This window comes from Pteropus alecto, unplaced genomic scaffold (genome assembly GCF_000325575.1).
Source record: "Pteropus alecto unplaced genomic scaffold, ASM32557v1 scaffold94, whole genome shotgun sequence".
Taxonomy (NCBI): Eukaryota; Metazoa; Chordata; class Mammalia; order Chiroptera; family Pteropodidae; genus Pteropus; species Pteropus alecto.
This window is the reverse complement of record NW_006437736.1, coordinates 6,738,105-6,762,057: the sequence shown is the minus strand read 5'-3', so window position 1 is coordinate 6,762,057 and position 23,953 is coordinate 6,738,105.

The following is a 23,953-nucleotide window of genomic DNA, read 5'->3' as shown; positions in this document are numbered from 1 at the left end:
ACCCGCCCCCTGTCTAGCCACTGGAGGAATCCTGGTCAGTGAGCCATAGCGTTCCCTACCCCATCATCCCCACCAACCTACTCTTCCTGTATTTTTTTTTCTTCTGATGGCACCACCACCACCCACCTATTTAATGAAGCTATAAAGTGTAAGTCATTCTTGACTCCTTCTTCCTCATAACTTTGCCCCTCCATCTGAAATGCACTCAATCACCAATTGCCGATTGCTACATCTCTAAATATTTACAGACTCTGTTCCTTCCTCACTGTCTCTGGTTTAAGTAGTTGGAATGCACAAATTTGAACTTTAGAAGAACCACTCCAGCCTCAATATTGAAAGCAGATTAATGGCGGGTAAGACTGGCAATAGAAAAAAATTAGGAGATTAATGCAAGGAGAGAAATAATAGAAGCTTAAAGGTCATTTTAGGTTGGAATGTAGAGAAGTGACTAAAATTCAGAAATATGAATAAGGCAGACTAGATTACTTGGAGGATGAGTGGCAAAGAAATGCAGAATGAATTCTAGATGTCAACTTAAACAAGGTAGAGAAGTAAAATAACATTTATTGGATTAAAAGCCTCTTTGCTAATTATTTATATATGTGATCATCTGGAACCTAGGAGACCTGTATTTATGTTTCACTCATTTTGAGACAACTGGTTTAACCTTGGATCTCTGCATCTAGCTGTCTTAATCTGGAAAAAAGAAAAAATGTTCAATATGGCTGAGAATACATATCAATCCTGCAGATAGCACTCTTTAGTCATAATACATGTTGATTTTTCTTATTTAATCTATAGCTATAGAATCTAACCAGTCGCTGGCACACAGTAGAGATGCAACAATTATTTGCCGAACTGAATTAAACCATTTTTAAAATAATCAAACCATTGTTTAACTAAACATTAAATAATTATTTAATGGACCATGGACCATGGACCTCCATGAGCCATACATAGGATGTTAGGAAGCAGAGTGGGGCAAAGTGATTAGGGTAACATTTGGTTCATAGCCACTTCTACCATGTTTTGGGAGTTGGCATAAACTCTGAAAGACTAGGGAGAAATCTTAATAACAGCAAAACAATCACTTGCAATGCTTGGAAATTAGCTTGGATAATTCCCCATTGTAGAGAACATGGTCAGAACAGGCAAAGGGAAATGGAATTTGGCTACAACAGTTTCTAATAATCCTCTTTAGCTTACTTAATAGGACTGTGTTAGTAGAACCATGGAATGTCAGATTTGGAAAGGGCCTTAGAGACCATAAAATCTAATCTCTTCCTCTTACAAATGAGAACAGTGAGACCTGGTAAGGCTAAGCAAAGTTACCCAATGTTTCACAGCTAATCAGTGATAGAGTGAGACCCAGAAGCCAGTACTCTAAGTCAGGAAGCATAAATTGAATGACTAATATATTTCAGACACGTTGCTAATTTCCAGTGCTGAGGAATTCAATCTCCTAACCTCTAGTCTCCTGTCTGATAGGAGACAGACACAGATCAAATTTTAGCACCACAGATTAAGTGATAGAATGTAGATGCAGCAATAGCTAATTGTTACCATTTCTTGAGCACTTACTGTGATCAGGATTTTGCTGATCACATTAGATAGCTTAGTTCATTTAATATTCTCTTGAACTGCTTTATCTATTAATTCTTATCTACTTTGAAGCTGTGAATGAGACTGGAAATACTCATTGGGATGATTCTTTCAAACCAAAATTTATGTTCATATTGTTCTCCTTATCCCAAGTCTGGAGATTGTGAAAGATCACCAGACTCTTCTCCTACTGTGGATAGGGGCATAAAAGAATAATAAACAGCTCTGAGAACCTTAAAAGGGCACAGTACTAGAGAAAAGACCTGCAATAATCTTATTAATGGAGGGGCAGCTTTCCATGTGAGTTATGATTTCTTTGGGGATTATATAGGAGTGTTATACGACCATAAGTTGATGTTTAAAGCTGGTTAAAGGCCTTTTAAGGTTTACAAGGCACTCAGCAGAGTGTTGATTGGAGTTTCTGACACCTAAGCCATGAACATGGCTTTTACTGCTTCATAGGGATTGACTGCTGAAAACCTGTGACAACATCAATTTACATTTTGACAGTTCCCCAAATACATCATACCCATGTCCTAAAATGATTTACAGGAAGGCTGGGCAATTGGCTATTAAAATCGAGGCATTGCAACAAAAACAGAATCAAAAAGCCAAGATTTACTTTAAAATTTTTACTGATCCACATGGGGAAAATCAGTTTCCTGTCTCTTCAACCATTCCAGTGAACTGATGTAATCTCAAACAAGAAAGGCTCAAGAGGTTGCTACATAACAGTTTGAATATTTTTAGCACTATCTCCCAAAAACTTTTGCTACCAACAAAACAAATTGGTTATATAATTAGATAACAAGAGTAACATCTTTAAGAACTCTATTGTAAGCTCTATCTTTCTTCAATTGATCATTTATTATTTGCCAAACACTATTCTAGGTGCTGGGGGGAAAAGAAATAAAAATGATCATAGTTCTGAACCTGAAAGAGCTTACATTCTAACTGTGAAGAAGAGTGGGTGTGAAAAACAAATAATACAATGGTCCTGGCACTGAGTAAAGTAATGAGAGAGGGGAAAATAGGGTAGTGAAGTAGAGAGAAGTTTGTGTGTATGTGTTTCAGGCAAGTGGGCAGGAGGTTTTGAACTAAGATGATGGAGAAAGACCTCTTAGTAATTGAGATCCTAATGAAGAGAATGGCACAATTTTACAGAGATCGGAGTCAGAGGAGTCCAAGTAGAAGAAACAGAAAATGCAAAGTCCCTGAGACAAGAAGCAGGAAAACATTCTTTGACTTTGTTTCATGGTGTTGGATCCTCTTTCAACAATATACATTTTGAAGGCCTAAAGATTCATTTTGGTATAATTGTAAGACCCAGAAAGAACTCATACATAAACATAAAGAAAATCATAGTCACTGAAATGTAGTGATGGGGGATGTGGGAATTAGGACTGGAGCACAACGAGAAGAAAGGCAGACAAAAGCTACATCATGTAGGATCTTGAAGACTGTCAAAGGAATTTAGATTTCACTGGGAAGCCATCAAAGAGCTTGAGCAAAGAAGATACAGTCTTAATTGTTTCATAAAGATCGACCAGTTGCCATGTGGATGGAGTCAGGGCAAAGGCAGGGTCAGGGAAGCCATTGAAAAGGCAGGTGAACATCTTCAGGTAAGAGATACTTGGTGAAATCATTCTCCTCCTTCAAGACTCAATTTAAAGGTTACTTCCTTTGTGAAACTTTTTCCTGACACTGCCTCTCCCTCCCACAAGCAGATATAACCAGTCTCTTCTCAGAGTTCCCATGCCCTTTGCACATGCCTCTCTTGGGAATCTATCAGTTGGGTCATGATTAGTGAAATGTTACTTGCATGTCTCCTTGTCAATTTACAAGTAATTACAAAACAAATATTGTATCTTATCCATCTGGGTCTCCCAACACTTAGTAGTGGGCCTGATTTATAATAACTACTCTCGATAACAAATGTCTTAAAGTAATAAATGTGTGCATGAATGAATAAAATGGCACTGTGGCTCAGTATTATACAGAAATAATTCTACAGCTGATCATTGAGGGAAATCCTTTATTAATTCAATTCACCCAGAATAAGAAGGTGGCTTATGTAGGTATGTGGGTATGTGTGTTTCCTAAATATAGAATTTCATCTTGTGTTCATTTAGTGAAATACATTTTAAATCTGTTTTATGGGGGGTAATATGAAGTGATAAATAATAGAAGTAGAACGTAACTCATCTAACTAGCTGATATCCTATTATCACTTTGGAGTCCCGCCACATGTTCCAGAGATAATCCCATGGACTCTCAAGGTGAATAGACAGTCCATTGATGGACATGGGTGAGACTCAAACCCAGAATTCTCAAAATCTCCAGCTGACTGAATCATTTTGAACAATAGAGGTGCTGGCCAATTCCCGGCTTGTTGTAATTCTGGTCATTCTTGACAGTATTTAAAAAATAAAACCTTTTATATTGTAGAACTCTTCTGAACAGAAGGAAAAGTTTATGGGTTAGAGTTAAGCAGTTCTAGATTAGAGTTGCAGTGCTCTGGACATGTGATCTTGTGCAAACCACTTCACATCGCTTCACTGACTCATTACTTCATCCACAAGTGAGAATAATAGCTACCTTATACATTTCTGAAAGTACTAAATGAACTAATGTGTGGAAAATGCCTTGACTATTACCTGGCCTGTGGGAGATACCTAAAAAATGTTAGTCTCTTTCCCCCACTCCCACCATTATATATCATGGAAATCTTACCTTACCTCCAAAACATAAGTCCTCTCTTGCAGCTTCTTCTTGAGCCTGGAGGACAGTGTGGTTTAATGGAAAGGTACTGGGTTAGAAATTGAGAAACCTATCTTGTAATTCTGCCTCTATTGCTAACCAACTCTGCAACTTAGAAGAAGTCACTACCTATTGGGGTTTATTTCCTCATTTGTAAAAAAAGAAATGTATTGGAATGAAATATCTCTAAGACTTCTTTGATCTTAACTGTCTGCTTTCATGATCACAGTGTCTAACAGAGCAAGCCAGCTAAATGAAATTTCACCAGTAGTCATTGTCATTTACTTGATGTTGTTCTTCACTGAGGAGATTCCATAAAAAAATAAAAAAGCGAAACATAACAAAACAAAAAACAATAAAAAACATTATTTGCTTTATTGATCATTAAATTTTGTGATTATGCAAAGTGGTTTTCTCTTGAAATTAAGAATACCTGCAGGCAAAGACATATGTATTAATAATTTGAGGTCGCACTATAATTGGATTAGAACTGCTTTATTTTCATATGAGGTGCCACAATTGCTGACAATAAGGGGTACTAAGAACATCTAGGGCTGGGTGAATCCTTGAAATTAAATTGTGGCTCATTCACATGCCAAACCATTGTACTGCTGATGGCAGGAAGAAAGTTAAAATCAGGAATTTTTCGTATTTTAGTTACCCAGAAAAATATTTTCTTTACTAATATATTGTAGTTATAAAACTTATTGTAGAGAGATAAAATCCTGCTTTCAAAAATTATTAGGCTTAGAATTAGCAAATAAATTCAGCAAAGTCAATATATAAAAATTAATTATATTTCTATATTCTAGAAACAATGTAAAGTTTAAAAGATGCCATTTGCAATAGCATCAAATGACATCAAATATCTAGAACTAAATCTACCAAAAAATATGTGAAACCTCTATAGAGAAAATTACAAAATATTTTAAAGGAAATTATAGGAGACTGAGTAGAGGGATATACTTTATTCATGGGTATATAATTCATGGAACAAAATGAAGGCTCCAGTAAAAGACACACACATATATTGCCACAACACAGAATGAATGTAACACTGCATGAGGAACAGAGAGTCTTTTTAGGAAATGTCACTGGGTCAATTGGTTATTCATAAGAGAAAAACACTTGACTCCTTTACCTCACACTGCACACAAAGGTCAATTCCAGATGCAATGCGTATGTAATGGTTATGGATAAAATATTGAAACATCTAGAAAGTAACAGAATTATATTTTTATGTCACTGGAAAAAGTGGACATTCTTAAACAGGACACAAAAAATGCTAACCACAAAAGAAAAGATTGATAAATTGGACTCTATTAAAATTAGAGATTTCTATCATCAAAGGTAACTATAACAGGATGAAAAAAAGACAAGTCAAAGAGTGAGAGAAGATATATACAATATACATAGATGGGATAAAGTGCTTATATCTAGAATATATTAAGAACTTTTACAGCAGACAACCAATAGAAAATATACCAGAGGGAATTCAAATGACAAATAAATATATAAAAAGATGCTCAGTCTCATTCATCAGTAAAATGCAGATAAATCTACAACTATATATTCCTATACTTCTGCCAGAATGGCTAAAAATAAAAAGACTGACATTCTCAAGTGTTGTGACAGGATGGAGCAACTAGACCTTCTGTATATTGCTTGAGGCAGTATAAATTGGCATAACATGTTTGTAACACCGTTTGACAGTATCTAAAAAGCTGAATGTGCACATACTGCTACAACTAAGTAATTCCATTTCCAATTGAAATACATACAGTTATATATCAACCCAAATATATATCAGTAATAGAATGGATAAAGTAATTGTATTAAATCGATATAACAGAATATTGCACAATAATGAAAATTACTGCTACCTGCAATGACATGGGTGAATCTTATAAACATAATGTGAGTTAAAGCCCAACACTAAGAGACAGAACTAATCCATGTTGTTAAAAGTCAGGCTAGCATCTGTGTTTAGGGAGAGGAGGTAAGTGATGACCTTGAAGAGGAGGGAGAGAAGCCCCTGGGGGCGCTGGTAATATTCTGTTTCCTGATGCACATACGTGCATTTTCTATATAGAAATTCATCAAGATGCTCACCTATGATTTGTGCACTTGTCTATATATATATATATATGTCATGCTTCTATCAAAAATATATTTGAAATACTGGAAGAAGACTGCTTTTTTTCAGGGAAGCTCACATATTATCTTACCGAAGCTATTTATGGCTGATAATCTTGGAGATTATCTAGTCCAGGAGTGAGCAAACTCTAGTTCTGATTTTATATATAAAATGTTTTACATTTTAATGGGTTATAAAATAACAAAGAAGAGAAAAAGAAGGAAGAGGAAGACAATATACAACTGAGAATATATATGACCTTCAAAGCCTAAAATATTTACTATCTGTGCCTTTAGAGAAAACTTTTGCCCAATTCCTCTGGTCTGACACCTACCCATTTACAGATGATGAAACTGAGGTCAGAAAGAAATGACATGTCCCAAATCATCCAGCTGGGTGGTAGAAGAACTAGGACTAGAAGTTATTTTGGGGGGCTCACATGGTACATGTTAATGTTTTTCATCTGCGTCTTCAACCCAATCCTTTCAGTAGACCTAGATACCCAATTCACATTGCCCACAGGCAACTTAAATGCAAAACATCATCTTCCCCATCTACCTTTCCTGCCACCAAGACTTCTCGTCATCCTCATACCCATCTTAGCATCCATCTCCCTGTTCAGTCACCAGTCAGGAACCAGTGAGGCAATTTTAACTACTCTTTAATCATCCATTGCCTATATTTAATTACTTATCAAGACCTATTGATTTTATTTCTTAATATATCTCAGAACTACCCTCTTCTCTACTCTAACTACTACTGCCTTAGATCAGAACTTTACTTTCTCTCTTAAGAATTACTGATTAGTCTCTATATGACCTTTCTGACTTGCTTTCTTTCAGGTCATCACAACCAAAATAATATTGCTAAAGAGGAGATTTAACAGCCCATTTGTCTATTTAAATAGTAGATTTTAATAGTGAATTAATAGTAAGAGCTCCCTTCCTCCTTTCTATTTAAACCAGGATTAAGTTTCAAAATCATAGAAAATAATCTTAATAAACATAATTATACCCAGCACTGCTTCTCATAAAATTTTAAGTATTTTACTCTCCTAATGATGTACAGTTTTGTCCTTCCATGCTATTCATTCATTTATTCATTCATTCTACTCAAAAACATGTACTGAGCAAGGCATTATGATGATTTCTGACCAGTGGTCAGAAAATGATGTTCACTGGCTGAGGCTGGCCATACTTATTCATTTACATATGGTCTATGAATGATTTCACACTATGTCCTGTGTTGAATAATCTTGTCTGAGACTCCATAGCAAGTCCCTATGCCTGGTTCAGGTATCAACAAATTTTTTCTGTAAAGGGCTAGATAGTAAATATTTTTTTTTTGCTTTTAAAGCTATGGGATCTCAAAACAATTATGTTTATTGAGATTAATTTTCTTGATCTTGAAACAATCCTGGTTTAAATAAGACAAGGAAAGGGAAATCTTGTTATTTACTTCACCATTAAACATATATTAAGCACATATATCGCTGCATGACAAACTTGATTTTTCAAATATTCGATGATTATGTTAACCTTTCTTTGTAATCTTATGCACTTTATCTTAAGCATTTCAAAAACATTCTGGCCGAAGGGGACAAAAAAATTAAGGACCTCTGCCTGTGCCTGGGCTCTGTCTGTGGGTGCTGGCGTTCCTGGAGTGCTCCGAGGGAGGCACTGTCTGCTTCATCTGTCTAGACTGGAGGAGATTGCAGTGCAGACGCAGCTAGGGAGTCCCAGCTCAGCCCAAGTTGCCCCACGTGGTGCTCGAGCAATTACCAAGCTAAGAAACTGCCTGCTGGAACCCTCCCCACCGAAGAATGCTTGGCTGCTTTCTGGGTGTCTGTATTTAGATTTCCCAAGGGTTGGAAAATCTGCCATCCCAAACACTTTCCCGTGCCTTTGCCACAGAGTGAGCTAATGGGACCACGGCTCTACCTGAAAGCTCTTTTTAGATCCATTGTGTATGTGAGCCAGGGGGTGGGTAGAGAAGAGGGAGAAGCTTTGAGCCCTGGGGTGTGTACACTGGCTAGTGCTAAATGTGCATTGATTAATACCAGGGTAAGAAATTGTGGTCTCAGAGTCTATGGCAGAGTAAATGCTAATTATATTTTTTCTCACTTCCTGCCTCAGGCCAGGGCTCAGGCTGCCAAGTCTAAGTGTGGGCTGGAGAACTTTTTTCTTATTGTTGTTTTTAAAGCCTTTGCATGAACACAATTGAATGCATATTCGGTGAATGAAATAAACACAAGTCTCTGATCATGGATTAATCTCGACACTCACAGATTCCTGATCGGTTCCTTTTGGAGAAAGAAGATTCGAATGCCTGCTCAGAGAAGATGGACCCCAAGCTCTCAAGTCTGGAAATGCCAAATTCTTCAAGTTATCTAGACTGTACTGATGGTCATTTAGCACATAGATTGTGTGAAGACTCAGGCCAACCTGGGCTTAGATCCAAGCTCTGCCACTATTTTACAACCCTGAAATAGCCACTTAATCTCTGAATTTCTGTAGCCTCATATGCCATGTGTGAAATGAATATACACCTCATATTCTAATGACAAGGGAGAGTGAAATTGTCACATGTCAGGTAGAGTATAAGTTCTCTATTGCTTTATGTTGGGATCATTGTCTTTGCTAACTGAGGCTCATAAGCTTGGGCAGGCACAATTCAGGAACATAACTTCCTTGTCTTACAGTGAGACCACCTTACAGTACATACACAACAGCTACTTGATCGAGATTATTTTTTAAAGTCTTACTTCTCCGTTCTTCTGCACAGGTGTTTTGTTCTTAATGGAATAGGTGTTTACTCTGGATACAAATTTGCCTTCCCTGCATGCAATGCTTCTGCTAAACCTACAATCTGTAGACTTACATAATGCCGCATCAACCACCAACACTGGTTCTGATCAAGGAACTCACTTCACAGCCAAAGAAGTGCAGCAGTGGGCCCATGCTCTTAGAATTCACTGGTCATACCATGTTCTCCCCATCCTAAAACAACTGTCTTGGTAAAGTGCAGAAACAGCCTTTTGAAGACTCAGTTACAGTGCAAGCCAGATAGCCAGATGGGAATGCCATGGAGGACTGGGGCAAGGTTCTCCAGAAGGCTGCATATGCTCTGAATCAGTACCCAATATATGGTGCTGTTTCTCCTATACCCGGGATTCAAAGGTCCAGCAATGAAGGGATGGAAATGGGAGTGGCACCACTCACTATTACCCCTAGTGACCCACTAGCAAAATTTTTGCTTTCTGTTCTTGTGACTTTGTGCTCTGCTGGCATATAGATCTTAGTTGCAGAGGGAGGAATGCTTCCATCAAGACGTACAATGATTCCATTGAACTAGAAGCTAAGACTGCTGCCTGGCCACTTTGGGCTCCTCATACCTCTGAATCAACAGGCAGGAAAGGAGGTTACTGTGCTGATTTGGTGATTGATCTCAATTACCAAGGAGAAATTGGACTACTACTCCACAAAGAAAGTAAGGAAATGTGTACCTGTAATACAGGAGATCCTTTAGGGCATCTCTTAATATTATCAACCTTGTGATCAAGGTTAACGCAAAACTGAAACAACCCAGTTCTGGCAGGACTACCAGTGGTCCAGACTCCAGGAGTAAATGTTTGGGTCACTTCACTAGACAAAGAAACAAGACTAGCTGAGATACTTTACTGAAGGCAAAGGAAATACAGAATGTGTCGTAATGATGGTAGTTATAAATACCAGTTACTACCACATGACCAGTTTTAGATATGAAGACTGTAATTATTATGAGTATTTTCTCCTGATTATAAATGTGTGGGTGCTGGCGTTCCTGCACCCACACTCATAACAATCAAAAATACTCATAACAATTATTTAGATATGAAGACTGTAATTGTTATGAGTATTTTCTCCTTATTATAATATTTATATAACATAAATATTATATTATTATCATTTATAATAAAGAGAAAATATATATTTGTATGAATATATACACATACACACATGTATAATAAGGAGATAATATATATTTGTATGAATATATATTTTCTTTCCTCTCTTATCCCCTTATCATGTAACATAAGATACACTGGCTTTACATAGTATTTAAGTTGTAGGATATCAAGGAGAAGAGTAACATCATTTAAAGATTTTATCTCCTCTTCTGGGGAAGAGATTAGTGCATTTTCGATTGACACAGGAGAGTTGTATCATATTAGGTGGAATTTTTACCTTGTTATTCTTCATTTGATGATTAAATATATTTTAAGGAGATGCATATAGGTGACAAGTTGACAAGGGTTGAAGTTTTGATGGTTAATTTTGTGTCAGCTTGACTGGGACACAGAATGCCCAGGTATTCGGTCAAACATTCTTCTGGGTGTTTTTGTGAGGATGTTTTTGGATAAGATTAACATTAAACTGGTAGATTGAATAAAGCAAATTGCCCTCTTTATGTGGGTGGGCCTCATCAAATCAGTTGAAGACCTGACTAGAACCAAAAGGCTAACCTTCCTCTGAGCAAGAGAGAATTCTTCCTGGGTGACTATCTTCAAACTAAAATGTTGGCTTTTTTCCCGCCTTAGGTCTCAGACTGAAATACTGGCTAATCCTAGGTCTCAGGCCTCCTGGCCTTCAGATAGGAAGTAAACCAAATCATCAGCATTCTTGGGTCTCTAGCTTGCCAACTCACTCTGCAGATCTTGGGACTTGCCTGCCTCCATAAATGTGTGTCAGTTTCTTATAGCACACACATACACATACACACACACATACACACTTTTTAAAAATAATTAAAAATTTTTTTAATTACAATATTAGTTTCAAGTGTACAACATAGTGATTAGACATTTATATAACCAACAAAGTGATCACCCTGATAAATCTAGTACCCATCTGACAACACTATACATAGTTATTACAATATTATTGGCTATATTCCTTATGCTATATTTTACATCCCCATAACTATTTTATAACTAACAATTTGTACATCTTAATCCCTTCCCCTTTGCCACACCCCCCAACATTCTGGCAACCATCAAAATGTTCTCTATATCTATGAGTTTCTTTCTGTTTTGTTTGTTTGTTTATTTTGTTCTTCAGATTCCACGTGTTAAATGAAATCATATGGCATTTGTCTTTGTCTCACTTATTCCACTCAGCACAATACCTCTAGGTCCATCTATATTGTTGCAGATAGCAAGATTTCATTCTTTTTTATGACTGAGTAATATTCCATTGTGTATGTGTGTGTGTGTGTGTGTATCACCTTTTCTTTATCCATTCATCCATTAATATCTTGACTATTGTAAATAATGCTGCAATGGACATATGGATTCTCATGTCCCTTTGAAATAGTGCTTTGGGTTTCTTTGGTTAAATACCCAAAAAGTGGGATTACTGGGTCTGTCTTTGTCTCTTGTTATAGCCTTTGTTTTAAAGTCTTTTTTGTCTAGTATAATTATTGCCATTCCAACTTTTTTGTTTGTTTCCATATTCATGAAATATCTTTTTCCGTTCCTTTACTTTTAGTCTGTGTCTTTGGATCTGAAGTGAGTCTCTTGTAGGCAGTATATGTAAGGGTCTTGTTTTCTTATCCATTCAACCACCCTATCTTTTGATTGGAGCATTTAATCCACTTACACTTAAGGTAATTATTGATAGATATATAGTTATTGCCATTTTATTATTCGTATTTTTTATCTTTATTTTTTTCTTCTTCTTAAAGAAGTCCCTCCATTTCCTCTAATACTGGCGTGGTGGTGATGAACTCCTTTAGCTTTTTCTTGTCTGGGAAGCTCTTTATTTGTCCTTTGACTCTAAATGATAGCTTTGCTGGGTAGAGTAATCTTGGTTGTATGTTCTTGCTTTTCATCACTTTGAATATTTCCTGCCAATCCTTCTGGCCTGCAAAGTTTTTCTTGAGAAATCAGCTGACAGTCTTATGGGAGCTCCCTTTTAGGAAGCTAAATACTTTTTTCTTGCTGCTTTTAAGATTTTCTCTGTCTTTAACTTTTGACATTTTAATTATGATTTGTCTTGGTGTGGGCTTCTTTGGGTTCATCTTGTTTGGGGCTTCCTGCACTTCTTGGGCTTGTATGTCTATTTCCTTCACCAGGATAGGGAAGTTTTCCATCATTATTTCTTGAAATAGATTTTCAATTCCTTGCTCTCTTCTCCTTCTGGTAGCCCTATAATGTGAATGTTGGTACGCTTGACATTGTCCCAGAGGCCCCTTAAACTATTCTCATTTTTTTAGATTCTTTTTTCTTGTTACTATTCTGATTGGGTGTTTTCTGCTACCTTGTCTTCTAAACTGTTGCTTTGATTTTCTGCTTTATCTAATCTACTGTAGATTTCTCCTAAGATATTCTGCATTTCAATAATTGTATTCTTCATTTCTGACTGGTTCTTTTTTGTTTGCTATCTCCATTTTTAAGTTTTTTATCTCTTTGTTAAAGTTCTCACTGAGTTCATCTACTCTTCCCTTAAGTTCATTGAGTATCTTTATAATCAGTGTTTTGAACTCTGCATCTGGTGTATTGCTTGTCTCCATTTTGTTTAGTTCTTTCTCTGGAGCTTGGATCCGTTCTTTCATTTGGGACATGTTTCCTTATCTCCCCATTTTGTCTGCCTCCCTGTGCTTGTTTCTATGTATTAAGTAAGGCTTCTATGTCTTCTAATCTTAGTAGAGTAACCTTATGTAGTAAGTGTCCTGTGGGGTCCAGTATCCCTGGTCACCAGAGCCGGGTGCTCCAGGTGTGCCCTCCAGTTGTAGTTGAGCGTGGGTTGCTATTTGCACATCAGTGCGGGGACTGACCCTCAGGCCGATTGATGGTGATGACTGGCTAGTAACTACAGTAGAGGAGTTGTTGTACAGGGCCTGACCCTACAGAGCAGGATTCACTTTACCAGGGCTCTGGTGCTTTGCTTGCCCAGTCTGCCCTTTGGATGTGTCATCCTCAGATGTGGGGCTCTGGTGTTGCTCTGGCTCAGATCAAAGCCGGCCCCTGGGTGTACTTATCCTGGGGCCTCCTGGGAGGGACCTTGCTACAGGCCAAGTTCAGCCATAGCCTGAGCCCTGCCTGGAGCTACCTGGCATGAGCCACTAAGAAATCTGCAGATGGCTGCCACCTATGCAGGACTCGAATGTGCCTTGAGAGACCAAGCCGGGAACCGAGGCCAGCTGCTGCTATTGCTGGACTTGGGGCTGCTCAGCAAGACGTATAGAGCACACCAAGGCCAGATGCTGCTTGTTTAGGTTTTTTGAACTTTTGAGAGATTTTTGGAAAGTTCACAGCATGAGCCAACACAGGCCATTTGTATGGAAAATTCATTGAAATTGGCTTAGGTGGGCCAGCAAGATGGGAGGGGTGGGGTCTCAGGGAATCACCTGGGCAGGGCGACCTGTATTAGTCGGCAGTGGAGACTCAGATATGGTGCCCACTGCAGGCGAAGTGGGGAGAGCTCAACAAAGGAACAGTGGCCTCTGCCAGCACTTCTGTCTGGGAGAAAGTTGCCCCTCCAGCGCTTTCTCTAAAGCCAGACAATTCAGTTCTTCCTCATATGTCTCTGGTATCTTTGGAGCTGCAGCCCCAGTGCTGGAGCTCAGAGAGAATGGGTCTGTTGGCTGGTATATCTATGTGTGGTTCACTTAAGACTGAGGTCCCCAAACTTTTTGGCACCAGGGACTGGTGCTCCTATGAGAATTCAATGCCTGATGATCTGAGGTGGAGCTGAGGTGGTGATACTAGTGCTGGGGAACAACTGCAAATACAGAGAAGCTTTGTTCACTTGCCCACTGCTCACCTCCTACTGTGTGGCCCAGTTTCTAACAGGCCACAGACCAGTAATGGTCCACGTCTCAGGGGTTGGGGACCACTGCCTTAAGAGGAATCTTTGTGACTCCAGCTGCCCTCTGTCTCACTCAGCCACAATTTACACTGGTTCTCGCAACCAGAAATTGTGGAAACTTCTCTTCTTGGCACTGAAACCCTGAGTTAGGGAACGTGGTGTGAGGCCAGGACCCCATGCTCCTCTGTGGGGAGTCTCCACAGCTGAGACATCCATCCCAGTTCTCAACCACTACACATGGGTGTGGGACCACCCAGTTCTGTGTCTCCACCCCTCCTACCAGTCCCGAGGTGGCCTCTTCCATGTGTCTCCAGATGTAGGACTTCTGTTCAGCTAGATTTCAGGTGACTCTCCATGATGATTCTTCTGTAGTTTAGTTGTAATTTTGATGTGGTTGTGAGAGGAGGCCTCCACAGTATTTACCTACTCTGTCATCTTTACTTGCATACTTTATATGAATCCATAAATTAGTAAGCCTTTAAGATTTATATGACCACATTAAGTTGGAATTGGATTAATATAGTCAATAAGACTCATCTATAAATATCTTCTATAAATGTCTTCTTCCTCTCCAGCACTGCCTCTTTTCCTCCTTGAACCAATGAAAGTACCAACCCAGAGACTTATAAATTACCTTTTATCTGTATCTGCTTTGCATTTTTTCTCTCTGGGGTCTTACGTTGGGTGAACAGTTTCTCTCTCTATCATGTATTAATGACCTCAGGCTAGCATTTACGAGAATGTAGCCAGTACATAAAACATTGAGGAAATCTCCCTGTCAGCCTAGGGTTGTCCAAATGCATGCAAGGATACCCCCTACAGGGACACTGTCCTCGCAGCATCCATTTAGCTATTGGCTGGTTATGCCTTGCAGATTACTCTCTTGACCTATCCCCCTGATGGTTCTGACCAGTCCTTTTCATTTTATTTGTATATTTGTATAATGCAATGAAGCATATCCTTGCTGGGACTACAAAGAAAATTTGTGGCATGCCTTCTGAGAGTTCCATGGTTTTCATGAGCATGATAGCAATACCCCAATTTACTAAAAGTCTCCAGGGAGTTCCAGTGGGTGCATGTTCTTCATTCTTTTAGATACACAGCAGACACCCAGAGTGTCCTGAGGTGCCCTAATAACAAAAGCCCATTCCCTCTACATACCAGGGGGAGAAGAGGACCAGGTTGGTTTTATTTCCTTAGTGAACTGCTGAAATCTCTCTCAAATTGAAAGTCATCTTTTTCATAACACTGAAAAGATGTAACATTAGCTTAATCATTACCAAATGAATCTTGAAAAATATTTGGAAACGGTACACTTACACAAAATCATTTCAGCATTACTAGAAAGTTTCAGCCATTTGCTATAAACTTGTACTTTTAAGTGGTGACCATGTGGTCTGCCTTTGGAACATCCAGTTCTTTCTTTTTTATAGAATTAAAACCCCTGACACTTCTTTTAAGACCTAAGAAAACCTTTAGTGCTTAGCAAAATGTAGAACCTGGCATGGTCATAAAGAAGATATATTTGATTTTACTCCTTGAAGCCATAAAAAAAGAAGAAGAAAAAAAAAGACACAGGATACTGTCTGTAGGAAAACTAAAATGGCAGCTGCAACTTCTTCCCAGAAGTCTCTGGGAGGAGACATCTAAGGTCACTCCTTATTCTTCCAGTTTCCAGGAAAGCAATTTACCCAATCTCCTCCCTTCATCTCATCTAAAGCAAAGAGCATTGGGGAGAGATCCAACTATCAACAGAGCCTGTCTTGATGGAGGAAGTTAATATTTCAAGTAAAGGATTCTGTCTTTTTACAGGGCTCTTGAAAAGAATCCTTGCCAAACCCAACCCCCAGAGAGAAAAAAGTCTCTTTTCTAAGAGTTGGGAATTAGTCACCAACTTGCATTAGCAATTGAACCTGTAAAGCAAGAACCAGTCCCACACAGCAGAAGGTTAGCAGCAGGCAAAGCTTCATCTGTATTTGCAGCTACTCCCCACCGCTAGCTCCACCTCAGATGATCAGGCACTAGATTCTCATAGGAGCACCAATCCTTGATGTCAAAAGGTTGGGGACCACTGATGTAAAGAATATAATCAAATCACATAGCTTAAGGTACCTAATTTTATCATAAATAACCAATTTCAAAATGTGAGTCCAGATGGGAAGTCAAGAAGATTCAGGAGCAAGGGAGAAATGGAAATTCACATTAGATGTATAGTGCTCTCCTGGGCAGTAAGGCTACCATATTGGAATCTAGCACCTGTGAGATGAACAAAAGCTATGAAGAGGATAATTCTCTTTTGGGAACATGAGGGAGACAGATTCTCAGTTCTAGTCTACTCAAGGTTTAGTACTACATTGAAGAGAGGTATTGATGGTCATTAGCAACACCCTCCTGCCAGTCTCGCTTTAGTGTCTCCTGATTTGGGGAAGAATTTAGTCTAAAAAAGATGGTTGAGAGGGTGGGAAATAGATGTATAAAATTCACACAACCTCAGTTGTGTGTTGATTTTTTTTGTGCCCAGCAAAGTGCTTTGCACAAAAGAAACACTCAATATATACTTGATGTTAAAAGGAATTAACTAATTTTATATTTATATAGGCCCATCTATCAAAAATATTTTAGTGCAATTTCTTTTCTTCCAAAGAAATTAAAAGTGAGCAAACATGAGAGGAAAAGTGAGTTAATTTGAACACATGATAACTAACATTTTAAAAAGACCATTCTTTTCTTTATGTCCAATTTAGTGGTCCAAGGATGAATGGGGCTGCATAGCATGAAATGAAGCAAAGGCAACTGAGACTGTAACTGGATGTTAAAATTGAAGTTATGACCAGGCCCAAAATGCAATTGATGGGAAATTCCAAAATGAGGTACCAAATCGCATATTGAAAAGGAAATGATCCTGAGGAACTGGTAGATGAATTTTTGACCCCTCAACCAGGTGAAGACAATAAAAGGGGAGAGGTAGCAGGTGCTTAACTATTTTTTCACCTCTAGTCTTATGAGGAGACTTTGAGGAAACCACTAGGCAGATAGGAGCCAACTATGACCCTTGCCTGGGGAATCTATAAAACAATGAGGGCTACCCAATGTTTTGGTGCTGGAGTCAGGAGACAACTACTATGCTGGGATTGGTCTGTACTCCCAAGGCATGTTGGAACAAGGGATACAAGAGACTTTCCCAAGGATCAAATATGGACCAACCAAGACACAGAAAGAGGGATCCAGCAGCAGGAATTTTTTAGAAAGAAGTCAAGAGCAACCACTCAAATGAGGTATGTATCTACATCTTCCTTGATCAAGGGATCTGTAGAGAGAGGACTCCAGTGGAGAACTTCTTGCGAGCCTATCAAAATGCCCCCATAGAGAAGGAATCTGCCCCACCCAGAGAACAGGAAACCAGCCGATATAGTTCCATTAAGACCTTTCTTTACCACTCCTTTCTGATTTTCAAGGGGTCAGAAACTGCTAGCTATCTAGGGAGAGGGTGGGAAGAGAAACATAAATTAGAAAAACATAGAAGAAATCAATCTTTCTCTTTCTGACTGCAGTTCTTCAAATATACCTAATATATATTTCTGAAATATACTCAAACTAAGAAGGAAATAAGAAATAGCCATAAGCCAATTTGGAATTCTTAGACTCTCATTAAACTTTCTGCACTGACTACATTCTCAATTTAAAGTAACTGTACAACTGTTTATTACCTAAGTATGTATAAAAAGGTCATGGGGCATGTTCAGAGGCAGATCTTTGTTTCAGAGGAAACTCATTAAGAAAACGAATATAAAATTGTGATCATAGAAAAAAAAATCACAACCAATTACAGATTTTAAAAACTGACATATACACATATATTATAAAATTAAATTTTTGTTAGATGCGTGGCACATCGATATAATATTTTTTCTGGTTAAATTTTTACTGCATATTCTTTGATTATTTCTTTATATGACAATGGTTTAATAATATTTTTTCTGCAAAGAAAATAAAAAATTGTTGTCTCTGTGTTGATCAAACTTTATTTATAGTACCAATGTAAGTTTATACCCTATAAACATAGATGTAATGATAAATTCTATTTCCTTTTCATCATTTAAAAAAATAATAAATACACGTGACATTTATAATTATATAAACTGCATTTTTCAAGTATGTTGTGAGAACTGGATTTTCCGTTTACAGTTTTAAGCATGCGCTGATTAGAAAAACTTTCAATAGACTAGTTTCTGGTTCTATATAGTTCAAACCTAGTTTTTCCAGTCCTACACAGACACCGTGTGACATGTTCATATCTAGACCCAACCTCTGGTTTGTGCCTTATTGTCATAATACTAGTGAGTCGGCCTGCCAAACAGTAGAAGCAAAATTCAGACATGCTTCTGCTGTCATGGGACTTTCAGCCTGCTAGGTAGAAACAGACAGTAATCAATTTATCACAGTAAAAAAGATGTGAGATAAATGTTTCAGAAGAAAGGAGAATTGCTTTATAAGAGTGCACAAGAAAGGAACCTCATCAGTAATTATTATACAGTGGATAATGGATTAAATACAAAATAGAGGCCCAGGTAATGTGGCTATAGTCAGAAGAAGTCTGTCTGACTCCATTCAAAGTCCTCGACTGAATAACAGAGCCCCTCTCTCATTCTTGAATCTCATTTCTCACTCTGCACTTTTTATTGGACTTCCTAATCAATGCCTGTTCTCAGGCTCTTTTAACATCGCCTGGACCTACTCTGCTCAGCCAATAGTGTTGTTCTCCTGGAGTAGCTGGGGAAACAGCAAAGAGAGAGTCCACTCTGGCTTGAGTTTTAGCAGACTCCGCTGAAGTCAGGCTACCTCTTGGTATCTCAGAGCCCGCTCGTACATAGGCTGAGCTTCTTTCCTAATTACACAATCTTTCAATTCTGTACCCTTATCCCATTACCATAACAACTGCCACCATATATAATACATAGTGCAGGAAGGGCATTATCAAGAGAGACAGGATGAACAAATCAACAAATGTAACATTTGCCTTAAATTGTGAGTCCTTTTTCCAGAGCATGTATCTGACTCTCGTGAGGCCTTGCCATTCTGTAATTCCAGGTAATCATAATAATGCTTCATTTAAATGGAGGTAAGTGTAATTCAGAGATACAAGAGAAGAGATATATGTGAGGTCATCAAGTCCCCTACCACCTTGTCCATGTCAGATATGGATATTTACCCAGTTCCTCTGTCAGACACTCATCTCAAAGTCAACCTGCCTTCTTTCTCTCTTTCATCCCTTATTCCAATCTATCAACAAGGCTTTGGATTCCATCTCTGTGGTCTCTTAAATATGCCATCTTCTTTTTCTCTCTACCACCATCACTGTAGTCCAGACGGTTCCAAAAACTCATATCCCTGCTGCCACATTGCCTCTCTTCAATCTATTCTCTGTATTTAACAAGACTTATAATCTTAAAATATACACTGGATCATCCCCTCTCTCCAACTCCTGCTTGAAGACTTCGATGTCTTCTCATTATGTTTTGAATTTGTGCAAACTCCTTGTCCTAATTTATAAGATCCTGCAAGAGTCTCCTCCTACCAACCTTTCTGATCTCCCACGTCACTCTCTCACACCCCTCCCTCTAGACCCCAACTACAGTACCCTTGTTTTAGTTCTTCAAACACTCAAGCTTTTTCATATCTTTTGACTCTACAAGGTTTCTTACGCCTGTTATTTTTTTCCCTTCCATAGAATATAAGCTCCATGAGGGCAGAACCCTTGTCCGCCATGTTTATCATTGTATTCCCAGGTCTTTGCAGAGTTCTGTACACAGTAAAATCTTGACAGATGAATGGCAATGAATGACACAAAGGTAGATTGAAGTAACCCATCTCCTTCCAATTCTATTTGAATATTACTATTTTGTAAGCATTCCCTGTTTCTTCTTAGATCTGTTTATCTGGCTCTATACCTTACTTCATTCAGGTCTCTACTATAATATCTCTTCCAAAGAAAGGCCTGCCTTGATCCCTATCTCATATAGTCTGCACTTGACCTTGAATTCCAGCCTAGTCTCCAGAACCCAGCTACCACTAACAGGGCCACCCATTGCTGCATCTGTCAGAGTGAAGATGTGCCTGAGATCACTTACCTTATCGGCATCTACTTTGAATTCTCTATCTCTGGGTCTCCTCCACTCCCTGGAATTCATCTTCCCTTGCTATCTCCCAAGTGCTACTAATTTGCTTGCACTGTGACAAGATTGCTGTATATCCTTGGATGCCATGCTTGGCTTGCCATACTGTACCTTCTCTCTCGCTGTGTGTCTCCCCATCTCACCTCTTTGGCAGGTCTGGATTCTGCCAAAGCTGCCTTGACTTGCTTCATGTAACTGGTCACACCTCCTTGAGTCCTGAGACATGACTGCAAAATTAAGTCCCTCAAAAGTTAAGGAAATGCAGCAATACCTCTTGAAGCTTTAATTGTACATTTAGAGCTGAATCATTCCTCTGAACAGCTGCATGGAATATCATAATTGAAATATACCACAATGCATTCAACTATACCCCTACTAACAGTCGATGTTTGCAGGAAGCATCCTTGTGGAGGCCTCCCTGGGGACATTCACTGTGATGCCATTTACGTAAAAAAACAATTCTGCATATTTTTCATGGCATGGGCACATATATAGGTACATAAATGCATAGGAACTATCTGTTAATAGCAGTTACTTCCAGAGATCAGGGGTACTGTTCAAAGAGAATTTTGCCTTCTCTTTAATAGTTTCATAATAAAAATGCAAACATATATTACTTGTATGAGTAAAGGTGATTAAAAATATAATGAAACAAATTTAACTGTAACAAATGAATCTCCTTTTCCAAAGCACCTTTCTGAGGAATAGTAGAATGTGATAATGTGAGTGGTCTTTATTCCCATGTCTGGGTGAAGGTGTAGAATGTTGCAAAAGGCAAGCAGGAGGCCCTCTGGGTAGTCTATTACCCGATTTAGCAGCATGGTAACTCATCTTTTTGTATATTTTAAGGACTTTCAACTTTTACTTTGAACTTGATGTTTGTATCAGGAGAGTGGAATCTAATCAATAGAAAACTCTCTTGGCATTTTATCTCAGAAGATTTCTGGAACATAGCTGCATCCCTGCAAAATCTTTCCAGGACTTCCAGAAAGTCCAGGCCCAGATTCTGCAGTTGCATCATGGTGCAGTGACTGGGTTTCATAGCTAAATCAGCAGGATGTTATAGGGCTCTCACCCCATGTCTGGGCCATTGAATTACATTAGAAAGATTTGATAATGATGAATTAGCACACCCCTCATATTTTTATTGGGCTTTTCTTTCCCAAATGCTTCCTGATACTTCGCATATCTTTGCAACATAACAGTGTGATAATTTGGTGTCATGTGTCATCATCCTTATTTTCCTGAAAGACTCTGGTCTAGCTATGCTGGCCTTTCAAGAGACTTGGCCATGCACCCCAGGGCCTTTCCACTTGCTGCTCCTCTGCTTAAGAGTGCTCTTTTCCTAGATCCTTTGGCAGGATCCTTTCTCATTCAGTTTACAGTTCAAAAATCATCTCCTTGGAGCAACCTCTCTGACCACTCAGGTACCCCTTCAGTTACTTCCTGTTATATCACCTTGTCTTATATTCTGTACAGCACATAGCACTATTTGGAACTTTTTTTTATCTGTTAATGTGTTGTGTTCTTCCCATTAGCCCTGCTGAATGTAAAAAGGTATAGGAATTTGTCATGTTCATTGCTAAATACCCAGCACAGTTCCTGATACCCTGTCTTGGGCACTCAGGAATGACTTAAATATGTAAATAAGTGATTTCCCAGAGACTGAGCTAGAACAGTAATTCTCAGTCCATGCAGGCTCATTAGAATGACCTAGAGGGCTTTTAAAAATTATAATGCCTGGGGCCACCCTCCAAGAGATGGCCATTTAGCCATTTAGCTGGGCTGGTTGGAGACCAGGCCTTGGTATTTTCAAAAGCTACCCAGGTGATTCTAGTGTGTGTCCATGATTGGGGACCCTGGGTCGAATGATATTTCCAGTCCTTTCTGATACTCTTGCAATCCCGAAGAAGGAAGATTGTGGTGATAAAGACCACAGTGGTCACAGGGCAGGTGGTACCTGGTTGGACTTGGGCTGGGATACAAAATGTGCAACTGGCACCAGACAGGTGAAGATGTGCCTGAGATCACTTACCTTATCAGCAGAACTGAGACAGAAATCCATATTTTCTGATTATAAAACAGCAGACTTCTCCCTAAAACATGTTGGGTTTCCTCTTACTTCTTAGGTGCCCACTTACTCCATGATATTCTAAAAGACCCGACAGAAATCAGTGCACAGATCCTGACTACTTCTCTCCAAACTTAGAATTGCATTTAAGTGACAGATCTGCAAAGGAAGAAGTGTCCGGCTACAAGCCTCTGCTCATTGTTATTCTTGTCCTCCTCTCTTTCCTTCTGCTTCTATTCTCTTCCTATCTTCATTTCTTTCTAATCTTGCCACTTTCTATTCCCCAGCACTTTTCAAAATGCTTCCTGAAACATTTGAAAGATTTTTGCTTTTTGGGTTTTTGTTTTTTTTTTAAAACTCCAAAACTTGGAGAGTTTTCTGCATAGCACTGTGGGCAATCTATGGATAAGAAAAAAAACTTCATCCAAATATTCCATCTCATTCTTGTGTAAACAGGCCACACAGATTATACTTCGCCACAAATCCCAGATGATATTGTCTTCTCATACCAGAGAATTGGAGTGCAGGCACTTGACCCTTCTCCAGATTGTGGAAGTTGCAAAGTTCCTGGGAAAACAATAGACCATCAAGGTCTTCTGGGTATTTGAAGAAGATGGGTCATATGACATTTTGAGTTTTGTGGGCCTCTAAACAAACCCTCTCTTCTGTCAATTAAACAATTGATTTACGAGGAATGAAGTTGCCACGTGGTTTGGATACACCATGCTCTGGGGATGAAAAGAGAAGGAAATGTGATTTCGTTTGGAAAAACTTTTAGATTGTTGGCTGTCTAGTGCTGAGAATAAAATCTGGGTGCAGAAAAGATGAAGAGGGGATGGGGCTGATACAGGGAAGAAGGATGGCTTGGACAGGACGCAGGGTCTGGCCCTGAGTGGAGCATTACATTGCTTGCAGCTGCGGGGTGGTTTGGAGGTCCCATTTTCCTAGATTCTGTTAGGGTCTCCTTTCTTTCTGATGAGATGGTGAAGGGACACAGGGCGTGTTGGGTTCAGGCCTCTTGGCACTGGGAGGAGCGTGTGTTTTGTCCCTGTTAATGTAGAAGTAAAACTCAGCAGAACTGACACTCTTCTCTGCAGGAGAGTTTAGGAGGGAAGGCCAGGTGGGACATGGCATGGTTATTACCATGACCACACAGCACACACTGTTCTCCCCTGATTCAGCACTTCACATTCTCCAGTGAAAAATTAATGGGAAATGCTTATTTGTGTCAGGCTTCCCTCATGATTTAAATGCTGTATACTTCACCCAGGACACCTGTGTTTGTTGAGCAATCATAGAGGAGGCTTTTGAGAGGTTTGCAAAAGACCAGGCAATGAAAGGAATGAGTAATGAAACAAAG